Here is a 21937-nt window from a genome sequence, read left to right on the forward strand (position 1 = left end):
TATCAAGGACCGAAAGCACTACGGACTCCGTAGAGTGTGCGGGGCGGAACCCGGCCTGGCGGGGGGCGAGAGCCCCGTTCTTCTCCACGAAAGAGCTCAAGGCGTAGGTGACGTGGCGCTCGAGTACTTTCGCCAGGAACGGCAGAAGAGAGATAGGGCGAAAATTAACTGGGACTGAGGGATCGGCGCCCGGTTTTTTCAAAATGGGGACAATGACAGCGGATTTAAGTGAGTTAGGTACCACGCCCTGGGATAGAGAACTATTGAGAAGGTGGAGGGGGGGGTCTGGACAGCTAGAAAAAATGTGACGGAGAATATGGGCCGGGCAGGGGTCTAGCGGGGAACCAGATTTGACGAGTGGAATTATGGCAGTCAGAGATTCCTTAGTTAGAGGTGGGAGGGTGGTAAGATGATCCTTGGGGGTAGGACACTGGGGGTCCACAAAAGTAGGGGAAGGAAGGGGGATGTTGGCTTTAATAGTAGCGATTTTTTGAATAAAAAAGTTATTGAGGGAGTGACAGAGTTCCTGGGAAGGGGTGGGTTTGAGGGAGGTTCTGTCCGAAAACGCCAGATTGTGAACGATCGAAAAGATTTCCTTCGATTTGTTTTCGGCTGCGAGGATTTTGGAGGAGAAATAGATGGTTTTTGCCTCCAAGATGTTTTTTTTATATAGAGTCAGGATGTTAATAAACTCCAAGCGCAAAGAGGGGCAGTAGTTTTTCCTCCAGGCCCGCTCCGCTCGACGTACCGCCAGTTTAGTGGCTTTAAGATCTTGATTAAACCACTGATTGGCGTCCTTCTCTCGTTTGGTTGAGACCCGTTTCAAGGGGGCAATGGAGTCACAGCCTGCAGAGAGCCATTGATCAATGGCCGTGACCTGGGAGCTGGTAGACAGGTCTTGCAGGGAGGGAAGGGAGGTGGTAAGTAGGGAGGATAGACTATCCGGGTCCACTCGGCCCCATGCACGAACCCAGATATTTTTGGGAAGTGGGGGCTTGACCGGGGGGTGAATAGAGAGAGCAAAGGAAATCAGGTGATGATCAGACCAAGTGCAGGGCGAGATTGAAAGGGACTCTACGGGGCAATTTAGGGACCAGATCTGGTCAAGAGTATGACCCTTGATGTGAGTGGGAAAGTGAATATGAGAAGTGAAATTGAGAGAGTAGAGGGTGTCTGAAAATTCCTTAGAAGATGGACATTCGGCTGGGTCAGAAGGCCAAAAATTAAAGTCACCCAAAAGCAAAATGGAAGAGTTGTTGACTGTGATAGTGGCCAAAACTTCCAAAAAGTCCGGGAGAAACAATAAAGGGGATTGGGGGGGGACGATAGATGAGTATAGAGGTAAGAGGGGGCGTGATGGAAGTGGTACGGATAGCTAAATACTCCGTGGTAGCGATATCAGGCAGGGACAGGGTTTGAAAGGGAAGGTCGGTTCGGGCGATGATCGCCACCCCGCCCCCGGCTCTGCCATTTAGGCGGTCTGCACGGATAGCGTAATATGGAGCTGGTAGGGTAGCCAGTAAGGCAGGGAGGGAGTCATCGCAGAACCAAGTTTCCGTTAAAAAAAGAAGGTCAGGAGCATGAAGATCCAGCAGTACCGAAAGTTCATGGGCGTGGGCTACTGCAGACCTAGTATTCAAATAAAATGCCGTGAGGGATCTAGAGGTAGCAGGAGAAGCGCTACTTCTAGAGGGAAGAGGAGGGGCAGGTTGTGGGAGAGGAATTGTGAGAGGAGCAGGCGGAGATAGGCCAAGAGACGAAATACGAGAGCAAGTGGAGGCAGGTAACGGCCATGGGCCCCGGACTGGGGGAGTGTGTGACATTGATCCACATTCAGTCCATCACTTGTTGTTTTTGCAATTGCCGCCCTAAGTGCGCTGGGGATGCCCAGACGTGGGTCCCAGGCACTCCACACCACTTGGAGTCAAGCTAGCCGGGCTGAAGAGAGGTGTTACCTCGAAACCGGTCCGGTCCTCGGATGCTTGATTCCGTTCTGGGAAGGACATGGCTTTTGTAGTTCGGACTGGACTGTTCCCATGGGGCAACAGGGTCAGAGCTGATTTGCATATCGCCATTGTCTAACCCAGGGTGGTGTGGAGTGCAAAAAAACGATGGATTTGGGCCCAGATCTTTTGACTGGGGGAGTGTGTGACATTGATCCACATTCAGTCCATCACTTGTTGTTTTTGCAATTGCCGCCCTAAGTGCGCTGGGGATGCCCAGACGTGGGTCCCAGGCACTCCACACCACTTGGAGTCAAGCTAGCCGGGCTGAAGAGAGGTGTTACCTCGAAACCGGTCCGGTCCTCGGATGCTTGATTCCGTTCTGGGAAGGACATGGCTTTTGTAGTTCGGACTGGACTGTTCCCATGGGGCAACAGGGTCAGAGCTGATTTGCATATCGCCATTGTCTAACCCAGGGTGGTGTGGAGTGCAAAAAAACGATGGATTTGGGCCCAGATCTTTTGACTGGGGGAGTGTGTGACATTGATCCACATTCAGTCCATCACTTGTTGTTTTTGCAATGGGCCCCGGAGGCAGCGTAGTTGGGCGGGGGAATAGGTGGTAAGACGAGCAGAGTGACATGCCCCTTGCCCCGGACGGTCGCAGACGAGCTTGCCTTAAGCGCGCCTTCGGCGCGCAATCGTCGCGCCCGCTGCGCTTCCTGCCAAGGCACATATTTTATGTTGGGTGGTCGGGGCGTTGGAGGGGGTGTGGCCAACCGAGGTGGGCGTGTCTCGTGGCGCACCTCGCCCTCGGGAATGGCGACCAGGATGTAGCTAAACGTTGCAACGTAAGACCCGCTGTTCAGGAAGTGCTAGGAAGTGCAAGTATCACAGGTAAGTTTTAAAAAGACAAAGTATCACACAATATTTAAAATAAGCTTTCGCGCTCCCGGCTTTCCGCCTCAGGAGTCTCTCGTCAGTGCCGCGCCTTAGATCTGCGCGCACTATATATACCTATGGTGAGGGGGCGTGGCCAACCGAGGTGGGCGTGTCTCGTGGCGCACCTCGCCCTCGGGAATGGCGACCAGGATGTAGCTAAACGTTGCAGCGTAAGACCCACTGTTCAGGAAGTGCTAGGAAGTGCAAGTATCACAGGTAAGTTTTAAAAAAACAAAGTATCACACAATATTTAAAATAAGCTTTCGCGCTCCCGGCTTTCCGCCTCAGGAGTCTCTCGTCAGTGCCGCGCCTTAGATCTGCGCGCACTATATATACCTATGGTGAGGGGGCGTGGCCAACCGAGGTGGGCGTGTCTCGTGGCGCACCTCGCTCTCGGGAATGGCGACCAGGATGTAGCTAAACGTTGCAGCGTAAGACCCGCTGTTCAGGAAGTGCTAGGAAGTGCAAGTATCACAGGTAAGTTTTAAAAAGACAAAGTATCACACAATATTTAAAATAAGCTTTCGCGCTCCCGGCTTTCCGCCTCAGGAGTCTCTCGTCAGTGCCGCGCCTTAGATCTGCGCGCACTATATATACACCTATGGTGAGGGGGCGTGGCCAACCGAGGTGGGCGTGTCTCGTGGCGCACCTCGCCCTCGGGAATGGCGACCAGGATGTAGCTAAACGTTGCAGCGTAAGACCCGCTGTTCAGGAAGTGCAAGTATCACAGGTAAGTTTTAAAAAGACAAAGTATCACACAATATTTAAAATAAGCTTTCGCGCTCCCGGTTTTCCGCCTCAGGAGTCTCTCGTCAGTGCCGCGCCTTAGATCTGCGCGCACTATATATACCTATGGTGAGGGGGCGTGGCCAACCGAGGTGGGCGTATCTCGTGGCGCACCTCGCCCTCGGGAATGGCGACCAGGATGTAGCTAAACGTTGCAGCGTAAGACCCGCTGTTCAGGAAGTGCTAGGAAGTGCAAGTATCACAGGTAAGTTTTAAAAAGACAAAGTATCACACAATATTTAAAATAAGCTTTCGCGCTCCCGGCTTTCCGCCTCAGGAGTCTCTCGTCAGTCTGAGTGCATGCTTATATGGGTCTGAGCTCTGGGGATTTTCAAACCTAGGTGATCTGGGGCGGGCGGAAAATAGATTTCTGCGAGGGCTTGTTGGGGCCCCACAAAGTACCCCCATAATCCCACTAAAGTTGGACCTAGGTAGGAAAAATATTGAAGACATTGCCCGCCTACGTCCCTTGTTGTATTGGAGGCGCCTAATGGTAACCCCAGAGTTAAGTCATTATGCATCAGCTTTTTATGATGTTGTGAATTTTTACCGTTTTCACTGCATTGCCTGGTTAAAGGAGCTCCGGGGTACATTGGGGAAGTTGGGCCTTGACTATTTGTGGGGCAATAAGGACGTTGCCTCATTTCCAACGAAAAAGCAACTGAAGGACATTTATTGGGACTCGGTATATGTTTCATCGTATCGCAAAGGCCTGCAATCTACCCTGTCATCACGCTTTTTGGACACTAAACAACTTCCATTAGATGAAAAATACTGGGACGTAATCGAACGTCCATTTGACAGGAAATTATATTTCCAATTTCGTGTGGGAACACTCCCAGTGAACGCTTTTAGACAATACTGGTCCCCATTGCAGGACGCTTACTGTGAACATTGTAAAAACCAAATAGAGGACATTGCGCATCTGGTTTTTTCTTGCCCTTTGTATGTTACCCCCCGTCGAAAGTGGCTAAAACCAGTTTGTAAAAATATGGGCACTCGTTGTTGTTCACAAGCCCTCAGAATTTTAACATCTGATTCCTCTACACCACTGGTAATAGGCGTAGCAAAATTCTTGGCCTGGGCGTGGGTAATAAGATCACGTGCTTTAAAGCCTACTAGTTAATATGGATTATCAACTGCCCCTTTAATCTTGCTTGTTTTCTTTTAACTTTTTCTAATGAATTTTTAAAAATGTATGCATACATATTTTAGAATTTATCAGCATTCGACTTTCGTTGTTTAATATGTTTTTAACTAACTGTTTTTATGTTTAGTATTTATTGTATCATGGTTAGGAGGTTTGCTTTTATGACTAAAAGTCGAATAAAGCTTTGAAATGAATGCTACACCTGCCTGCTTTAGTAGCCAACACTGGTCTCCTGCTCGCTTACACCAGGCGCAGGTATTGCACGCTCCAACCGTACACACTACACAGTCTTTTCCGGTCTCGGTTTGCGAGGCTTTCCAATCTTAACTCGAGCTATTTAACTCCTTATTTTGGAGATGGCTGAAGACACTGCACGGTTGATGGAACACGTCACTGATTCCATGAGGGCTATGACATGGAACGTGAGGGGTCTCAACGATTACCGGAAGCTTAGGAAAGTCTTAAGCTATTTGCGAAGGCACCATGTAGATCTGGCGCTCCTACAAGAGTCGCATCTACCACTCACTAGCAAGATGCTTACTGCTAAGGGACTTCAGGGTTGCAGTCTGGCAGCGGGATTTACTACACATTCCAGGGGGGTGGTCACGTGGGTCAATCCACTTTCCAAATTCAAACTGACGCTAATTGAGGCAGACACAGAAGGTCGTTATTTAATTTGCAGATGTGTGGGTAAGGGGCACGACCTCCTGGTGGTAAATGTGTACGGCCCTAACTATGACTCCCCTGACTTTTACACAACACTGGCCCAGAGCTACAGGGCACACGATTATTCCAAGATGCTCTGGGGGGGTGACTTCAACTTGGTGTTTAATCCGGAACTGGATAGATCAGCGGGGCCCCCCCCCCGAAAGCCATCAGCTGCAGCCCAGGCCTTGCAAACTGAACTAGTGAAACTAGATCTCCTTGACGTTTGGCGAAGCAGACATCAGGTGGGGGCGGATACACACACTACTCGGCATATCAGGATATCCACACCAGAATTGACTATTGGCTTTCTTCACAACCGCTCTCTCATAATGTCAAGGGTTGTTCGATATTGCCACGCACTCTATCTGATCACTCCCCCTGCTCCTGATACTAGAAAACCCTATTAAAAGAATACCCCTGTATACATGGCGCTTCCCCCCGTATGCACTGCTGGATGAGGCTTTTAGGGGAGAGTTAGCTGAAGAAATTGACAACTTTTTTGAACTCAATGTGGGGACTGTGGATATCTTCCAAACAGTGTGGGAGGCGTTCAAGGTCTACATTCGTGGGATAGCAATGTCCAAGCACTCTAGTGTTCTTAAATCCATAAGGCAAAGGCTGCGGCACTTAGAAACCCAGCTGTCGGCTCAGGAGTCAAGGCAGCGGGAAGAACCCGAAGGGGATGCTGCTGAGCATATTAAAAGGCTAGTCACTGAATTCAATGAGGAGGCAGATAGGGAGGTGAAATACATGGGTAACCCGCTCCTATGGTGAGGGGGAGCGTCCGGGCTCCCTCCTGGCTAGAATTATACGGAATGAAAGACGACCACTACAGGTTGGCGAACTGATCTCGGCCTCAGGGAGTGTACTTAGGGACGACTTGGAGATACCTGGTGAGTTTAAGAATTACTATTCTGGTCTTTACCGATCCAGGTCTAGCGGAGTGGAAGAGGAAATTGACGATTATTTGAGTTACATAACTATGCCTCTACTGTCTAACTCACAGAGAGAATTCCTTATGATGCCCATCGAAAAGGAGATCGCTGAGGCCCTTGAGGGGATGCGATCCGGAAGTGCCCCTAGGGCAGATGGACTAACCGTGGGCTTCTACAAGGCTTTCAAAGAACAGCTGATACCATTTCTCTCCACCCTTTTTGATGATGTATGCGTGGAGGGGTGCATGCCGGACTCCATGTGGGAGGCCCTACTCATTACACTTCTGAAACCAGGGAAGCCCCCCAATGAGTGTGGCTCCGACAGGCAGCTATCCCTGATCAACGTAGACGCAAAATTATATGCCACGGTATTGGCAACACGCCTGGTTTTGCTCGTGCCGGAGTTGGTCGCTCCGGAGCAGGCCGGTTTCGTCCCCAACAGGAACCTTACATATAACATCCGCACGGTTCTGGGAGCAATGCAGCATGTTAGGCCAGAGAACAAGGCCCTGGCGGTTTTCCTTGACATGGAGAAGGCATTCGACTCTGTGGAGTGGCCCTTCATGTCAAGAGTGCTCAGGAAGTTTGGGCTAGGCGAACCTTTCCTACAAATGATAGGCGCCCTGTATTACAAGCCGAAGGCCAGGTTGCGCATTGGTGACCAGGTCACGGACGCCTTTGAAATAGGCAGGGGCACCAGACAAGGCTGTCCCCTTTCCCCTTTGCTATACGCCCTGGTGGCAGAGCCTTTGGCGTGTGCGCTCCGAGAATACCACCAGAATGAGGGTATTAGTTTCCCTACGTATAAGATCTGCATCTCTACTTACGCAGACGACACATTGTTATACATCAGGGACCCAGAGTCAAACCTTTCCCCTGTACTGAGAGAGGTGGTCCGGTTCGGGGCCCTCTCTGGGCTGAAAGTGAATTGGAACAAATCAGTGGCTTTTCCACTGACTCCGGTGACGCAGCAATTTGACATGGAGTACCCACTGCAATGGTCCACAGAACCGGTCAGATACCTGGGGATACAACTACATCCCGATTCAGACAAACTGGTACGGGAAAACTATGGCGTCGCGACACCAGGCTGGTTGAGGATGTTGATAGGTGGTGTAATCTTCCATTGTCTCTACTGGGGCGTATTGCTCTAATGAAGATGATAGTGCTGCCCAGGTTCCTGTTCCTCTTTAATAACCTCCCAGTGATTCTGTCCAAAGCCTTTTTCAAAACACTGACACAGACCCTTATACGACTCGCCTGGGGCGGTAGGCAGCCCCGAGTACAATGGAAAGTTCTCATGCTTCCGTACGAACAGGGTGGACTGGGGGCTCCAGATTTGGAGCGATACTACAGAGTGGCACAAGCAGCACATCTGCATACGTGGATCCACGGGGACCGAAATATTCCGCATGTGATATTGGAACGCTTGTTCGCGGATCCGCTTCCTCCTCCAGCCACTGTATTCCAGCCGGCTACTCGCCGTGTGGGTTTACTGGACTCCATTACAACTACTAACCATGCATGGCATGCTCTGGCTAAGGAACATGAGTGCGCGCTGCTGTACTCCCCACTTGCTCCGATAGAATGGATAGCCTGGCTGGCACGGCTGCGCGACAGAGGGGTTACACGCGCTCTAAATCAGCTGGGCATCTCCACGCTGGGGGATCTGTTCCAGGACGGAGTGTTGAAGTCCTGGGACCGGGTCACTCCCACAGACGCGGCGACCACGCTGCTACAGCGCTTTCACTTTCATAGAGTGCGGGCTGCCTTATTAGAACTTTTGGGACCGGACATGTCAGAACCCCCGGAGATCCCAGAACTCACGTATGTGATTAAGACGCCCTCGCCACGTAAGTTGATCACACATTTATTCAAATTAGGAACCCAACACAGGGAACACCTACCTTCGAAGGCCCGGCTGGAGTGGCAACGAGATTTACAAATACAGATCGACGATGCAATATGGAGGTACTACTGCCAAAACACCAGGAAAGTGTCGCTTAATGCGAGACACAGACTGATCCATTTTAAATATCTACAGCGTGTGTACTACACGCCAGAACGTTTACATAGATACGGCCTCCGAGCATCTGCAGAGTGTGAACGTTGTCACGCCCTAGTGGCGGACTTCTTCCATATGGCGTGGAGTTGCCCCAGCATCCACAGGTTCGGGGAAGACATCTTCTTGGAATTGAGCCAGATACTGGAGGTAGAGCTCCCGGTGGAACCCGCACTAGCACTACTGGGGCATTCCAAGATACTCCCTGTAGCAATACGACGCCTGGCGGATATGGGCCTGCTGATAGCCCGGCGGGTTATCGCACTATGCTGGATGCGGGGCCCCTTGCCGACGAAGCAGCGAAGGGCTAGAGACATGCTATATTGTAGTACCCAATCACAAACTTATAGTGAACTCCTCCCACCCGGAAACAGACCGAAGAACTTCTGGGGACTATATCTCACTTACCAATCAACTAAAGTCAGCGCAGAATCAGTACAGGGTGGGACTGATAATGACCAGAAACCACAGGAGGGGGTAGAAGACCCTAGCGATTAAGATTCGTTCACTCCTTCAGTGCTGTGGGGTGAGGAAGGGGGGAATATAAGTGCACCACATAGGGGACGCATGGGGCGCCTCGAGGGCGGCGTGCTTTGACTACTACACATACATAGGGTTGTGCACTGAACTAGTGGGCTAACTGGATGCACATGTTTTTACGGGTGAGGCGGGAGGAAGGGGGACGGTTGTGTGGACGGCATTCTACATATTAAGGTGGGATCGAGCGACAACCTAATGGTTGGGGAAGAGCAGCAGGCGGGTGGTTTGGGAGGGTTGTTCGAGGACGGTTACGGTGTTATTTAATGGGTAGGCTCAACACTGGCTTGCGCATGGGGTGGTGGCCATATCGCCACCACGTACTAAAGTCTTTCCACTTCCCTGGTAGAAAGGGCGGGACGGGGGGCGCGGGCACGTCATGGGATCTTGAGTCGATTGTATGATCATTGCTGAACGCCGCCGGACCCCCGGGTTGTCGGCTGATTGGCTGTGGTTGCTAGACTCAGAAGTGTGATCTTACTTCCTTTGTTGCTGCCGGCCCCCTGGGTTGTAGGCTGATAGCTGTGTGTGATTGCATCTACCCAAATAAAGGTTATTTTAAAAAAAGAAACTCTTATACTCAGACCACCCGCCCCAGCACACAACTCAAATGAACATGGCTCTGCTCTGCATCCACCCACAACCAGATCCAGAGATCACTTTTTCTCTTACCTTGCCGCCTTCAAGTGGAAGGGCCTACCCCCTCCTCTGTGCCTAATATATTCCTTCACAATCTAAAAAAAACAACTCAAAACCTGCATTTTTTTGGTATATATGGTGCCACTTATGGTTTCATATAGCGATTCCTAGTCAGTCGCAAATAGACCTACCTCATGAATTTTAATGAGATAGGTTGCAATTTGCGACCCATTGGGAATCACTAAAATCAATTGGATGGTGGCCTGCTGGGGTCAGCAGACAACCATGTCCATGAATGCTTTTAAATAAAGCAAGCATTTTCTTTTAAATTGCAGCCTGTTTACCTTAACGGAAAACGAGTTGCATTTAAAAAAGAAAAATGATATGTTTTTTCATTTTTTAAGAGCAGGAAGTGGCGCTTGGGACCATTGACTGCTTTGAGAAAAAGTTTTCGCTACCATTCCTAAAGAGGAAGGGATCACGTGGGGACACCTTCCCGTTTGCGAATGGGCTACCACCTACTTGAAGTAGGTGGTAAAATGAGAATTTTGCGACCGCATTTTGGTCACAAAATATTTTTACATACAGTCGCCATTCGGTATTAGGAAGGAACGCCTTAAATACACCCCTTCGTAATAGCGAATCACGAACCTATTTGGCAATTCGGTAATAGGTCGCTGAATCGCAAAATGGGGTTTGGTACATTGGAAAAGGCTTTTTTCCAGTTGCAAACAGTCCGATTCTGCGAATCTGGCTGTTTGCAACCTTAAAAAAAGGTACATACATGTGATCCGATATTTAACATAACTTAAGCACGTTGTAGGGTTTTTTGTTACTGTAATGAATCACAGATGATCTTACAGTATGCTCCACATGGTTGGGCTTCTTACAGTAAAGGTCTACTATTAAATTACCCTGACCAGAGAAACGGCGACCTTTTTTTGGGATGGATGAAGCACTGGGTCTAGGAGTGAGTTTATGTTCACGAAGAGCACTTGTAGGCATCCTGGTTCTGTGTTTAATAATCCAACTGAGTTTATAGAGGAATTAGCAGAGACATGAGTTTTTTCACAGAAGTAAAGAAGATTTGCTGTTTTGATAAGGTTACATAAAAGGCTGTTCTACAGTTGGTGGACAGGCACCAAATGGATCCGAGTTCAAGGTAGGCATAGAAGAAGCAGTTAGATGATCTCAGATAATATGCTTCTGCAAATGCGAATACTGTCCTCCTGAAATACGAGGGAATGGATAGTTCAAGGCTTATTGCACATGTAATTGTTGTTTTCGTTATCTACGCTTTGTGTTCTTGTTTGGCATTGGTATTGCATGAGTTTCAGCAGTAGTGTTATTTTACAAGTGTACAGAGCCCCTTTTCAGTTAGCAGACCAAAGTGCCACATTAGAATCCTCCAGATCACCAAGCTAAAGTCCCCAAAATTCCAGTATCAACATTCTTTATTCAGTTTCAGAACAATAAAAGGAACAAAACATCCATATGATACATATAACAGATTTCCCTTCATTCATTGTCCTTGATGCATAAATATAATGTAATAAAACATTAAAATAAAATCATAACTCCTAATCCCAGCAGACCTCGTGCAATGCAATTTCATTACAGCTGTTTTTGTTGCAATATCGGGATAATCCCTCAAATTGTTAATCTTATCTCTGCAATGCCGACTTAATTCAAATTAACCACAAGTTCCAAGATGTATAAAACTCATGAATAATGTTCGGAAAAGTGCTTTTTCAGGAGAATTGACCAATAAATATTAACTATACAAACACAATTATGTACGTAAAACATAAATACTTAAAATGGATTCCACAGGACAGCCCATATACTAAAATCCAAGGGCTCATCACAAGCTGTGTCGGTTAAGGCAATGTCTTGGACATCAGGATGTCGCCGATCTCACCAAAAGACTCCAGGTCATTCGAAACGTGGCTGCCCACTAAGTTTTCAATGCCCCCATTGCACTTCTACTGGTTCTCTCTTACGATTTCTTCACTGGCTTTCCATACAAAAAGGTGTCTTTTTAAATTATGCTGTCACACCCACAGGGCACTTCTCTTCTCTGAACCTCAATACCTCTCCAATAGAAACACTTATACTCAGACCACCCGCCCCAGCACACAACTCAAATGAACATGGCTCTGCATCCACCCACAACCAGATCCAGTGATCACGTTTTCTCTTACCTTGCCGCATCCAAGTGGAAGGGCCTACCCCCTCCTCTGTGCCTAATACATCCCTTCACAATCTTAAAAAAACAATGGAAAACCTGCATTTTTTTGGTATATATTGTGCCACTTATGGTTTCCTATAGTGATTCCTAGTCGGTCGCAAATCGACCTACCTCATGAATATTAATATGAGTGTGAGAGTGAGAGAGTGAGAGAGTGAGAGAGTGAGAGAGTGAGAGAGTGAGAGAGTGAGAGAGCGAGAGAGCGAGAGAGCGAGAGAGCGAGAGAGCGAGAGAGAATGAATATGGGCCTAGCACCCATCAATGGTGGCAGCAATTTACTTAATAAGGTTAAAAGGCAATCTTATGATCCTAAAATCCCTAAAGGGATTGTCCCTAAGTATGAAGAGAGTGATGATATCATAAAATGGTTCACAGCCTTTGAGAGGGCTTGTGAAATGAGAAAAGTGAAGAAGTCACACTGGGGGGCAGTCCTTTGGGAACTGTTCTCTGGTAACTGTAGAGACAGACTCCTGATCCTTTCTGGGACAGGTGCTGGGTCTTATGACCTCATGAAGACAACTCTGATTGAGCGATTTGGACTCACAACTGAGGAATACAGAATTAGATTCAGGGGGGCTCACTAAACCCAAAATCAATCCTGGATTGACTTCGTAGACTACTCAGTAAAAACACTAGATGGTTGGTTAACTGGACACAATGTGCATGATTTCAATGGACTAAACAATCTGTTTATGAAAGGACATATTTCAAGTAATTGCACTAATGAAAAGTTACATCAGTATTTGGTAGACCTAGGTCTAATTTCTCCCCAAGAATTGGGAAAGAAGGCAGACAAGGGTGACAAAAACAAACCCTGGGGGTGACCAAAAGAAAGGGGTTACAAAACCTCCCCAGGGGAAAGGTGGTGAGAATCCCCAAGCTAAAAAGCGTAGTCAGCTCCTGTGCCAAGCCAGTGGCAAAGTAGGTGGACACCCACAGGCCCCCTTGATACCACTACCATAGGTTGGGGTTCTCTTTGAAATGGTAGGTGTGGACATAGCAGGGCTACTAGAACCTCCCACAGCATCAGGAAACACATTTATACTAGTGGTAGTGGATCATGCCACTAGGTATCCTGAGGCAATTCCCCTTAGGACTACTACAGCTCCTGCAGTAGCCAAGGCTCTCATTGGTGTCTTCACCACAGTAGGGTTTCTTAAGGCGGTAATTTCAGACAGAGGTTCCAACTTCATGTCATGTCTGCTTACCTTAAATACATATAGAAAGAGTGTGGAGTGATCATGGAATCCATTGTTTTATTTTTTATAAATATGATCAGGTTTAGGAGTTCTATGCGATATTGATCTTTGCTGATGTAGCCAAGAGAGCGTCTTCTAAAATTTTATGAAATTAAATATTCATAAGATTGATGTATTTCATAAGTTATGCCTGTTTATACATGCATGATAACTATTTGAATTTGGAATCTGGCTTTTTAAAAATTTGTAATGTAATGTTTTGGAATGTGTATATTATTAGGCTGTGCTTTTATGATTTATTTATAAATCAAATAAAGCTTATTTTGAATTTTAATGTGGAGTGCAGTGCAAGTTTACTACACCCTATCACCCACAAACAAATGGCCTTGTTGAGAGATTCAACAAGACATTGAAAGCCATGATTATGGGGCTCCCTGAAAAATTCATAAGGAGATGGGATGTCCTCTTACCATGCTTGCTTTTCGATTACAGAGAGGTGCTTCAGAAGGGAGTAGGGTTTTCCCCTTTTGACATTTTTGGGCCATGCTGTGAGGGGACCACTCTGTTTTGTAAAAGAAGGCTGGGAGAAGCCTCTCCAAGAACCCAAATATTGTGGACTATGTGATTGGCCTAAGGTCCAGAATCGCTGAGTACATGGAAAAAGCACCCAAACATCTTGAGGCCAGCCAGAAGCTTCAGAAGCACTGGTATGACCAAAAAGCTACACTGGTAGAATTTAATCCTGGGTAGAAGGTGAGAGTTTTGGAGCCAGTGGCATCAAGGGCTCTCCAGGACAGATTGGGTGGCTGTGAGGAGGCAGCCTCCGTAGACACCCTACCCCTCCTACCGTCATACCTGAAGCAAAACAGCCACGTTTCTCGAAGGCAGGGAGAGAAAGAGTTAATCTCTTTCACTGCCTCTTGCACACAGGGAGGAGTCCCGTCAGAGGAATGCAGGAACCAATGGGATACCAGGAAGGCATGACTACTGGAGTACAAAAGGGTCCCGGGAGAACAACTCGAGGTTCTCGACACCGGAAGGAGGAGGAGTGCAAAGCAGTGTGGAGAGAAGCCAGACGGAGGACGAGCGAATCGAAGAGGACAGCGGGCATCATAGACTGGCGAGCGAGAAGATCCGTCCCGACGCCTCCCACGAACCAGAGGAGGAAGCAGAGCTCTGGACCGAAGAGTGGATACTGACAAGCCGCCGCAACCCAGGAGGGTTGCGGCTGATGCGGTACGTGACTCGGGAGGGAGGGAACTAGTAAGGGAGGGGGTAGGTGGGTGTCAGGATACTGGGGCACTGTAAATATTGTTCACATGTACACCCCTGTGACACGGTATTCATATAGCCCTTGACACCTGTGTAAATGAGCACTCGTTTTTTACCTGAACCCACGTTTTACCTTCCCTGTGATTCCACCCCTATCCCATGCCTTCTTCAATAATAGTCTGCTTGCACGTCCTGTAACTTCCTTAAAACTTTCTGCGATTCCTTTTCTTTTTTCCCCTTATTTTTGTTCTCTTTCTTTTGGAAACCGTGAGTTTACCGGCCGGACCTTAAAAGAACACGAAGGGTGTGTCTCCCCTTGGTGACGCGTTCTCATTCCGTAGTGAAGCCAGCTAACTTACCGCCATTTCTGTCTGTGTCTTTCTGAGGCTGCCGGGGTGCGTACCCATATCCAGACTACAAGCCAAGGAGGAACAGTCTACAAGCCCTGCGGAAACTCTACAAGAAAGAACTCTTCAGTGTCATGTAGTAAAATAACGTCCGGGTCCCCGGTGAACAGACTACATTTTGTGTTCATGAATAAACACTATCACCATTGATCCACGAATTCGGCCTCCCCGGTTTCTCTTTCGCCCGTCCCTCTCACACTGGCCATTACTCTATCCCAGAAAATTAAGCTTTTCCATGATAGGGCTGACATCAGCATGCTTATGGTGACTGATGGGGCTCAGGACACAGGGAGTGAACCTGTCCCTGATCTCCTCTAATACAGTCTAAAAGACTACAAACTTTGTTCAGCGCTCGTACCTGGCGCTTGTTTTGGGATTCTGTTGCTGACCGCCTGTGGAAGCTCGCCGACCCTTGCTGGGGGCTTGACTTTGCTTGCTGCACCTGGCGCTTGAGAGGACCTGGGCTGGGTGAGAGGCACAGCGGGGCAGCGAGCGTGAACAGGGACTCCATTGCCCAGGAATCCCTGCGTGACCCTTTCAGACCTTCCGGTCCGCTCTCCCCATTGGCCCGCCCACTGGAGGGTATTTTATCTCCTGTTCCTGTCTCTTCCCTGGGACACTACAAACTTTGTTCAGCGCTCGTACCTGGCGCTTGTTTTGGGATTCTGTTGCTGACCGCCTCTCTCTACCTCCCTCGCACTCCCTCTAACTGCCTCCTTTTCCCTCCCTCTCCCTCTCTCTGCCACCCTTTCCCTCCCTCGCGCTCTGTCTGTCTCCCTTTTCCTCCCTCCCTCGCTCTCCCTCTCTCTGCCTCCCTTTCCCTCCCTCCCTCTCCCTCCTTTTCCCTCCCTTTCTCTCCCTCTGTCTCCCTCCCTTTCTCTCACTCCCTCTGTCTTTCTCCCTCTACCTCCCTCTGTCACCCTCTTCATCTGTCCCTGCCTGTCTGTGCCCGGGGTTAAACCGCTTCAGGGCACACACACATAGCTGCACGAGCACTTCACAGGTCTTTAAAAGACCATTTGTATGTTAATGAGGCTTTTGTCTTTCACCTCTTGGCGCCCCTGCAGCCCCACTCTGACTATCAAAGAATGCCCGGGCCCCCACAGAGCAGCAGAGTCTCAGCCCCCAGTGTTTGCAGACACTGTATTACTGTATTTTCTTTTTTTTTTTTAACACGGGTAAATTGTCTGCAAGGTCCGCGGGCCGCCAGGGAAGGCTTGCTGGGCCGCTGACGGCCCGCGGGCCGTACTATGAGTACCCATGCTCTAGGAGCTGGGTCTCTCTGTTGTGCCAGGAGAGGCTCCAAAACGTCAGGAGGAGGTGTACTCTGCTGTAATTCTTGATGGCTCAGAGTGCGAGGTACAGGAGCATGAGCTTCTGGAAATCTTTTATAGTAGTTGTCCAACATGTGGCTAAGGTCTGTGACCAGTGACATTGGGACCGCCATGGTATCTTTATGTGAAGACAGCAGGTTATCGTCTTCTTCAAACTCATAATGATCTTGGAAAGAATCGTAACATTGAGATCTTGGCGGTGGACAATCTTTAAAGGAGAAATCAGCCACTATATATTTTGACATTTCACCCTGGTACTCCTCCTCATGGTCAGTATCCTGGCACTTTAATTAAAGCTGTGAGTGGCTATAAGCAGGCCCAAACGAAACATCAACCACTGATTCTTCCATTTCCAGTAGGTGTGACGGAGAAAGCGGGGATATCTTACTCAAAGATGCCAGTTGTGACGACATTTGCCTTGACTCTGTTGTCAGAGTGTCCTTTTTCTGGTCCATCGACGGCGGAATGCGTTTATTCGTTATTGACGTCGACGATCCCTGCATTATAGAAGAGTTAAACACTGTCGTCGACTGAACTGTCTTCGACGAGGTCAGCCTTGGAGCAGCCATCAACGATGGCGCCGCCGGGCCTCCGTCAATGATGCGGTTGTCGACGATGCCGTAGACGAAGTCATAGTTGCCACTACTCTCATCGAGGATGTTGTTGTCGTCACCATCGCTGAGGACTCGATCAGTGCGGAACTGACTGCCGTCATCGCCCACAAGACCTGCAAGGTCTAAATAATCTTGCCTTAGATCCTTCAGACATTTTCAAGAAACAAGAATGAAGCCAATCACAATACTTTTTCCTTTCCAGAGAATTCTGAACAAGAAATATCAAGGTCAAAAGTTCACCAGATGAAGAAAACTGAGCAGAGCTAAGGGAGACTCCTTCTCGCACGACGTGCAGTTAGAAATCTGAAGTATGGTGGCTCTGCAGGGGCTTCTGGTCACAGGACTGGTGTCTCATTGGTGGTCCTCATAAAGAGGACAATGGGTTACCAAAAGTTCTATTCCTTTTGCATTCATTTCTATGTACTTCTTCCTATACTGCTATATAAAAGATACTGCGAGACTCTTACCATGGCGACGGGGAAGAATCTATGAAAGACAATGCTGGAGAACAGCTTAGTCCTAACCCAGATGATCTCCAGAGATCGTTATCATGATAAAAATAGGGGCAAGGGACACTTGGGATGTTCTGTTATGGTAATTCCCTCTAGTAGTCAACGTACTAACATATCAGTCAAATAAACTTCACCTGCAGGTGGACCTTCTTAACACCATGGCACTTTACGTTACAGCAATTGACTCCGAAAATAGATGCCTTAAACTTGATGATCCAACAAGCATAGTCCGATACAGACCAACTGCCCAAAGCCTGCTCATTTGGCCTGGTGTTAGACAAACTTGCATGTCTCACTGCTACTCTAGCTACAGTGCTGTCAGAAATACAGCTCCAATTAAACTCAAGATCAGGAATCAACAAGAGGTGGAAATCAAACAAAAACTGCCACCAGGGCAATGTGAGTGTCCAGTCCCCCCAGGACGGATACACAAAACCCTCGGCCAGTCATCTTCCAGTACACTGGAAAAGTGCTCCAATCAAGAAAGCAGCGTAAGAGGCTTAGAAAGGCTCATAACAAACAGCTCATTAAGGGAGCCTCAACCACTCAGTAGAAACAAATATTTTCTATCTTCACACCAGCTGCTAGGTCTACGGTTACGGCTAACGGACCACAGCAGAAGGGAGCTCAATCGCGCCTTAAAGGGACTGGGCTTAGTGGACCAACCTCCATTACTGTAGACAACTGCGTCGCGGAGACCTCCAACTCCAAATGAAATTAACAACTATACGAAACATCCAACTGGCAAAGCAGGCATCTAAGGCGGCCTCAACCAATCCTGCTAGAGCACTGGCCACAGATGATATTCCACATCCCATGGCATATGCAGCTAAATCTCTGGGCCATCAATCTCCACAAGTAACCTTACGGTCTTGTCAAACTGAAGCATGCTCAAGGGCAAATCAAACAATCTACTCACAGCTATAGAGCCCTCACTCCTCTTCTAAGGCATGGACAGGGCTTTCCAGCACTACAAGAACAAACCCATTGGTATCTATTTATTTATTTATTATTGCAATTTATAAAGCGCAACGTATGCCCGTAGGCGTCTTGGCGCTGTAACTTCAGTTATAGTCTAAGAAGGCTAGCAAGTTGTCATTGATAAGAGGGAGCGGACGAGTTACTGGTCAGACAACCATGTCTTCAACAGTTTCCTGAACTGGAGAAGAGAGTGACTTAATCTAATCGTTAATGGAAGAGAGTTCCAAAGTTTGGCTGCTGTAACCGTAAAACGTCTGTCTCCCCAAGTGACAGTCCTTGTGCGCGGTACCATAAGTTGATGCTGCGTCATAGATCTTAGTTGTCTTGTCGGACGGTAAGCAGTGAGCTGCTCTTTGAGAAACTTCGGTCCTTGTTTGTGAAGCGCTTTGAATGTCAGGCATAGCGTTTTAAATTTGATCCGATTTTTAATCGTCAGCCAGTGGTAGCTTCTGATTATTTGGCTAATCGGTTTAAATTTAGAGGTCCTAGAAAGCAGTCTTGCCGCCACATTCTGAATCGTTTGTAATTTGGAGACCACCCTGACTTGGGCATTGGCAAATAAGCCATTGCAATAATCCAATGAGGAGAGCACAAGTGAACTTACCACAGTTTTACCAGCACTTTACGGAAGAAAAGGGATTATCTTTTTTATGAGCCTGAGTTTATGAAATGCATGAGACGCTGTTTGGTTTGCGTGAGTAACAAAATTGAGCTTCTCATCAAAGGTAATTCCCAAATTCCTGACCCTTGGGACTGGATTTGGGAGAGCTCCAAGAGATGGAGGCCACCAAACTGACGACCATGACGGGGAAATCTTCCCGAAAATGACCACCTCCGTCTTGTCAGAATTAAGCCTGAGGCAGTTAGCGTTCATCCAATCTTTAATCGCCAGCATGCCTTCTTGGAAGCGTGCGGCTACCTCTTCTCCATCGTTGTTAATGGCGAGCAAAAGCTGAGTATCATCAGCATAGGAGGTAAGGCTCATCTGGTAGGTTTTGATAACCCTTGCTAAGTCCGACACATAGATGTTAAAAAGTGTCGGACTTAGAGTTGAGCCTTGGGGAACCCCACATGGTAGCGCCAGTTCCGCCGATTTAAATAGTCCTAGCGTTACGGCCTGTGTTCTACCAGATAGAAAAGAGGCAAGCAGGTCCTTTGCTCTGGATTGAATGCCCATATTTCCGACACGGTCAATCAGAATGGAGTGATTGAATGTTTCGAAAGCCGCAGATAAGTCCAGCAGTATAAGCACTGCTGTCCCCCCCCTGGTCCCAGTTGACTCTGATGTCATCAGCGGCTTTAATAAGAGCTGTCTCCGTGCCGTGGAGCTTGCGAAACCCAAACTGTGAGTCATCTAACAGATTGTTTTCTTCGATGTAATTGGACAACTGACCATTCATTGCCCTCTCGAGCACTTTGGCTAGAAACGGAAAGCTGGCTATTGGTCTGTAATTCTTCTGCACGTCTTTGTCTAAGCTAGGTTTTTTGAGGAGAGGTTTTAGAAGAGTGTTCTTCAGCATGTCCGGATAAATCCCTGACGTAAGTATCACATTACAAACTTGAGTAATGACTTCGCTGATGGAATCAATTACAGGAGGGTAAACTTTGGGAGGGCACGGATCTAACGCAGATCCCGTTTTTATAAGTTTCATGATGTCCATTATTTGTTCCTCCTCCAGTTCTTTAAATTGAACTAGTGAACAGTCAGGGGGTGCGATGTAAGTATCGAACATAACAGGTTTGTCATTAGCTGAGAACTCTGCATAAATATCAATTACTTTGGCAAAGAAGAAGTTAGCCAAGGAGTCAGAGAGAGCCTGAGAGGGAGAAGGAACCATATCTGGAGATTTCCCAGCCAGTTGTTTCACTGCATCGTATAGTTGTTTACTAGAATTCTTTGCATTATCAATTTGTTCTCCAAAGTACTTCTTTTTCGCCTCAGTAATAATTTTTTTGTAGGTGACCAGTATCTCCTTATAACGCAATTTGCTATCCAGGTCATAAGACCTTCGCCAATATCTTTCATACTTCCTACATTCTTGCTTTTGTTTTCTTAGTTCTTCTGTGAACCAGGGTGCAGAAGGCACCGTCCGATTTCTCGAAATGGTCTTGGATGGGACAAATAAATCCATCGCATTGCCTATCCAGACTGAGAATTGTTTAGCGGCTATATTAGCATATGTAGAGATAGTTGGGTGGGTATTGATCAGCATCTCTCCAAGGGCTGCATTATCTATATCCTTCCACACTTTAAAAGGCTCTTGACTTGGGGGTACCGATCTGTTTATGGGGACGTCAGTGATAGAAATGGCGCATAGGATAGCATGATGATCGGACCATGTAAGGGGAAGAATCTCTTGTATAGTTATCCCTTTTATGTTAGAAAAGATGCCGTCCTGGGTATGGCCGGCCTCATGTGTGGGAGCTTTTACCAGCTGAACGAGCCCTAGGCTTTCCAGGTCACCTACTAGTGCTTGAGTGTCAACATTGTCCTTTTTTTCCTCGATGAAAATTCAGGTCCCCCAGACCATGAAGGAGTCTTGGATTGCCAGTGATTCAATCAATGAGTTTTGATTAACCAGAAATTCAGAACGTGGACCTGGCGGTCTATAAATGAGTACCCCTTTAAGGTTGTACGTTGGAGTCAGCATAATGGCGAATTCAAAAGCTTCGCAGGTTGTGGACAGTAAAGGGAATATTCTAACCGAGAGGCAGTCTCGGGTGATTATCGCTAGGCCCCCTCCTTTCTTTCCCTGTCGATCCAGTCGATGTACCTTGTATCCCTGCGGTACTGCAACCAATAAATCTGGATCTGACGCATCGTCCATCCAGGTCTCAGTAATAAATAATATATCTATACTCCTATCTTGGATCAGATCTTGTATGTCCTGTCTGTGCCTTGCCATGGATCTGGCATTGATAAGTGCAGTTATAAATTTCCTAGTCATGTTATTGGTGCCAAAATTGGTACGAACTATGCTATTAATAAAGGGTAGGGGAGACATGCAGCTGGGGCAATTTGTGATTATAGCACGAGGGAGGATCTCCGGGTCATATTGAGGGCAGTCGCTGCATTGGACTGACCTTAGTTGTGTAAGATCAGCGTGTGAATAAGTGATATGCTCCATCGTCATGCCTGGACCAGGGGTCATGGCCCTCGGCCCGGTCTCGGCGCGGACGGGCGCAGACGGGCTTGCCCGCCAGCGCGCCCGCTGCGCGGGCGAGATTACATCATCCTTTTATCCCATGTGGAGGAGGGTGGGATGGGGCCAGCAACTGGACCGCAACCCTTTCCTCCCCCCAGTATGGCAGCTAGAAACACTCTCTCCTGCAGTGTCAGCACGTAATCTGCTGCGCTGTGAGATACGGTGTGCTCGAAGGGTGAGGCTTGTTGTTTTAAAAATTACTGAAGGTAAAATAAAGATGCCACAAAAACAAAGGTAATAATGCACACAATTTAAAAAGTAGAAGCGCTAGCCCCCGGCTTTCCGCCTCAGGGGTAAGACCCGATAGAAGTCAGCGCGCTTGCGCTCAGGTGCTGGATTAAATACCCTCAGAGGGCGGGATGCGGCCAGCAACTGGACCGCAAACCCTTTACTCCCCCCAGTATGGCGGCTAGAAACACTCTCTCCTGCAGCGTCAGCACGTAATCTGCTGCACTGTGAG

General features: G+C 48.0%; 1 protein-coding gene across 2 annotated transcripts in view; it reads right to left on the reverse strand.

Moving 5' to 3' along the window:
• Nucleotides 1-21937, reverse strand: part of N4BP2 (NEDD4 binding protein 2) — a 1406797-nt gene that overhangs the window by 1223340 nt on the left and 161520 nt on the right. The gene's annotated exons all lie outside the window — the stretch shown is intronic.

The sequence above is a fragment of the Lissotriton helveticus genome, chromosome 2_2, assembly GCF_964261635.1.
Source record: "Lissotriton helveticus chromosome 2_2, aLisHel1.1, whole genome shotgun sequence".
NCBI classification, from domain to species: Eukaryota; Metazoa; Chordata; class Amphibia; order Caudata; family Salamandridae; genus Lissotriton; species Lissotriton helveticus.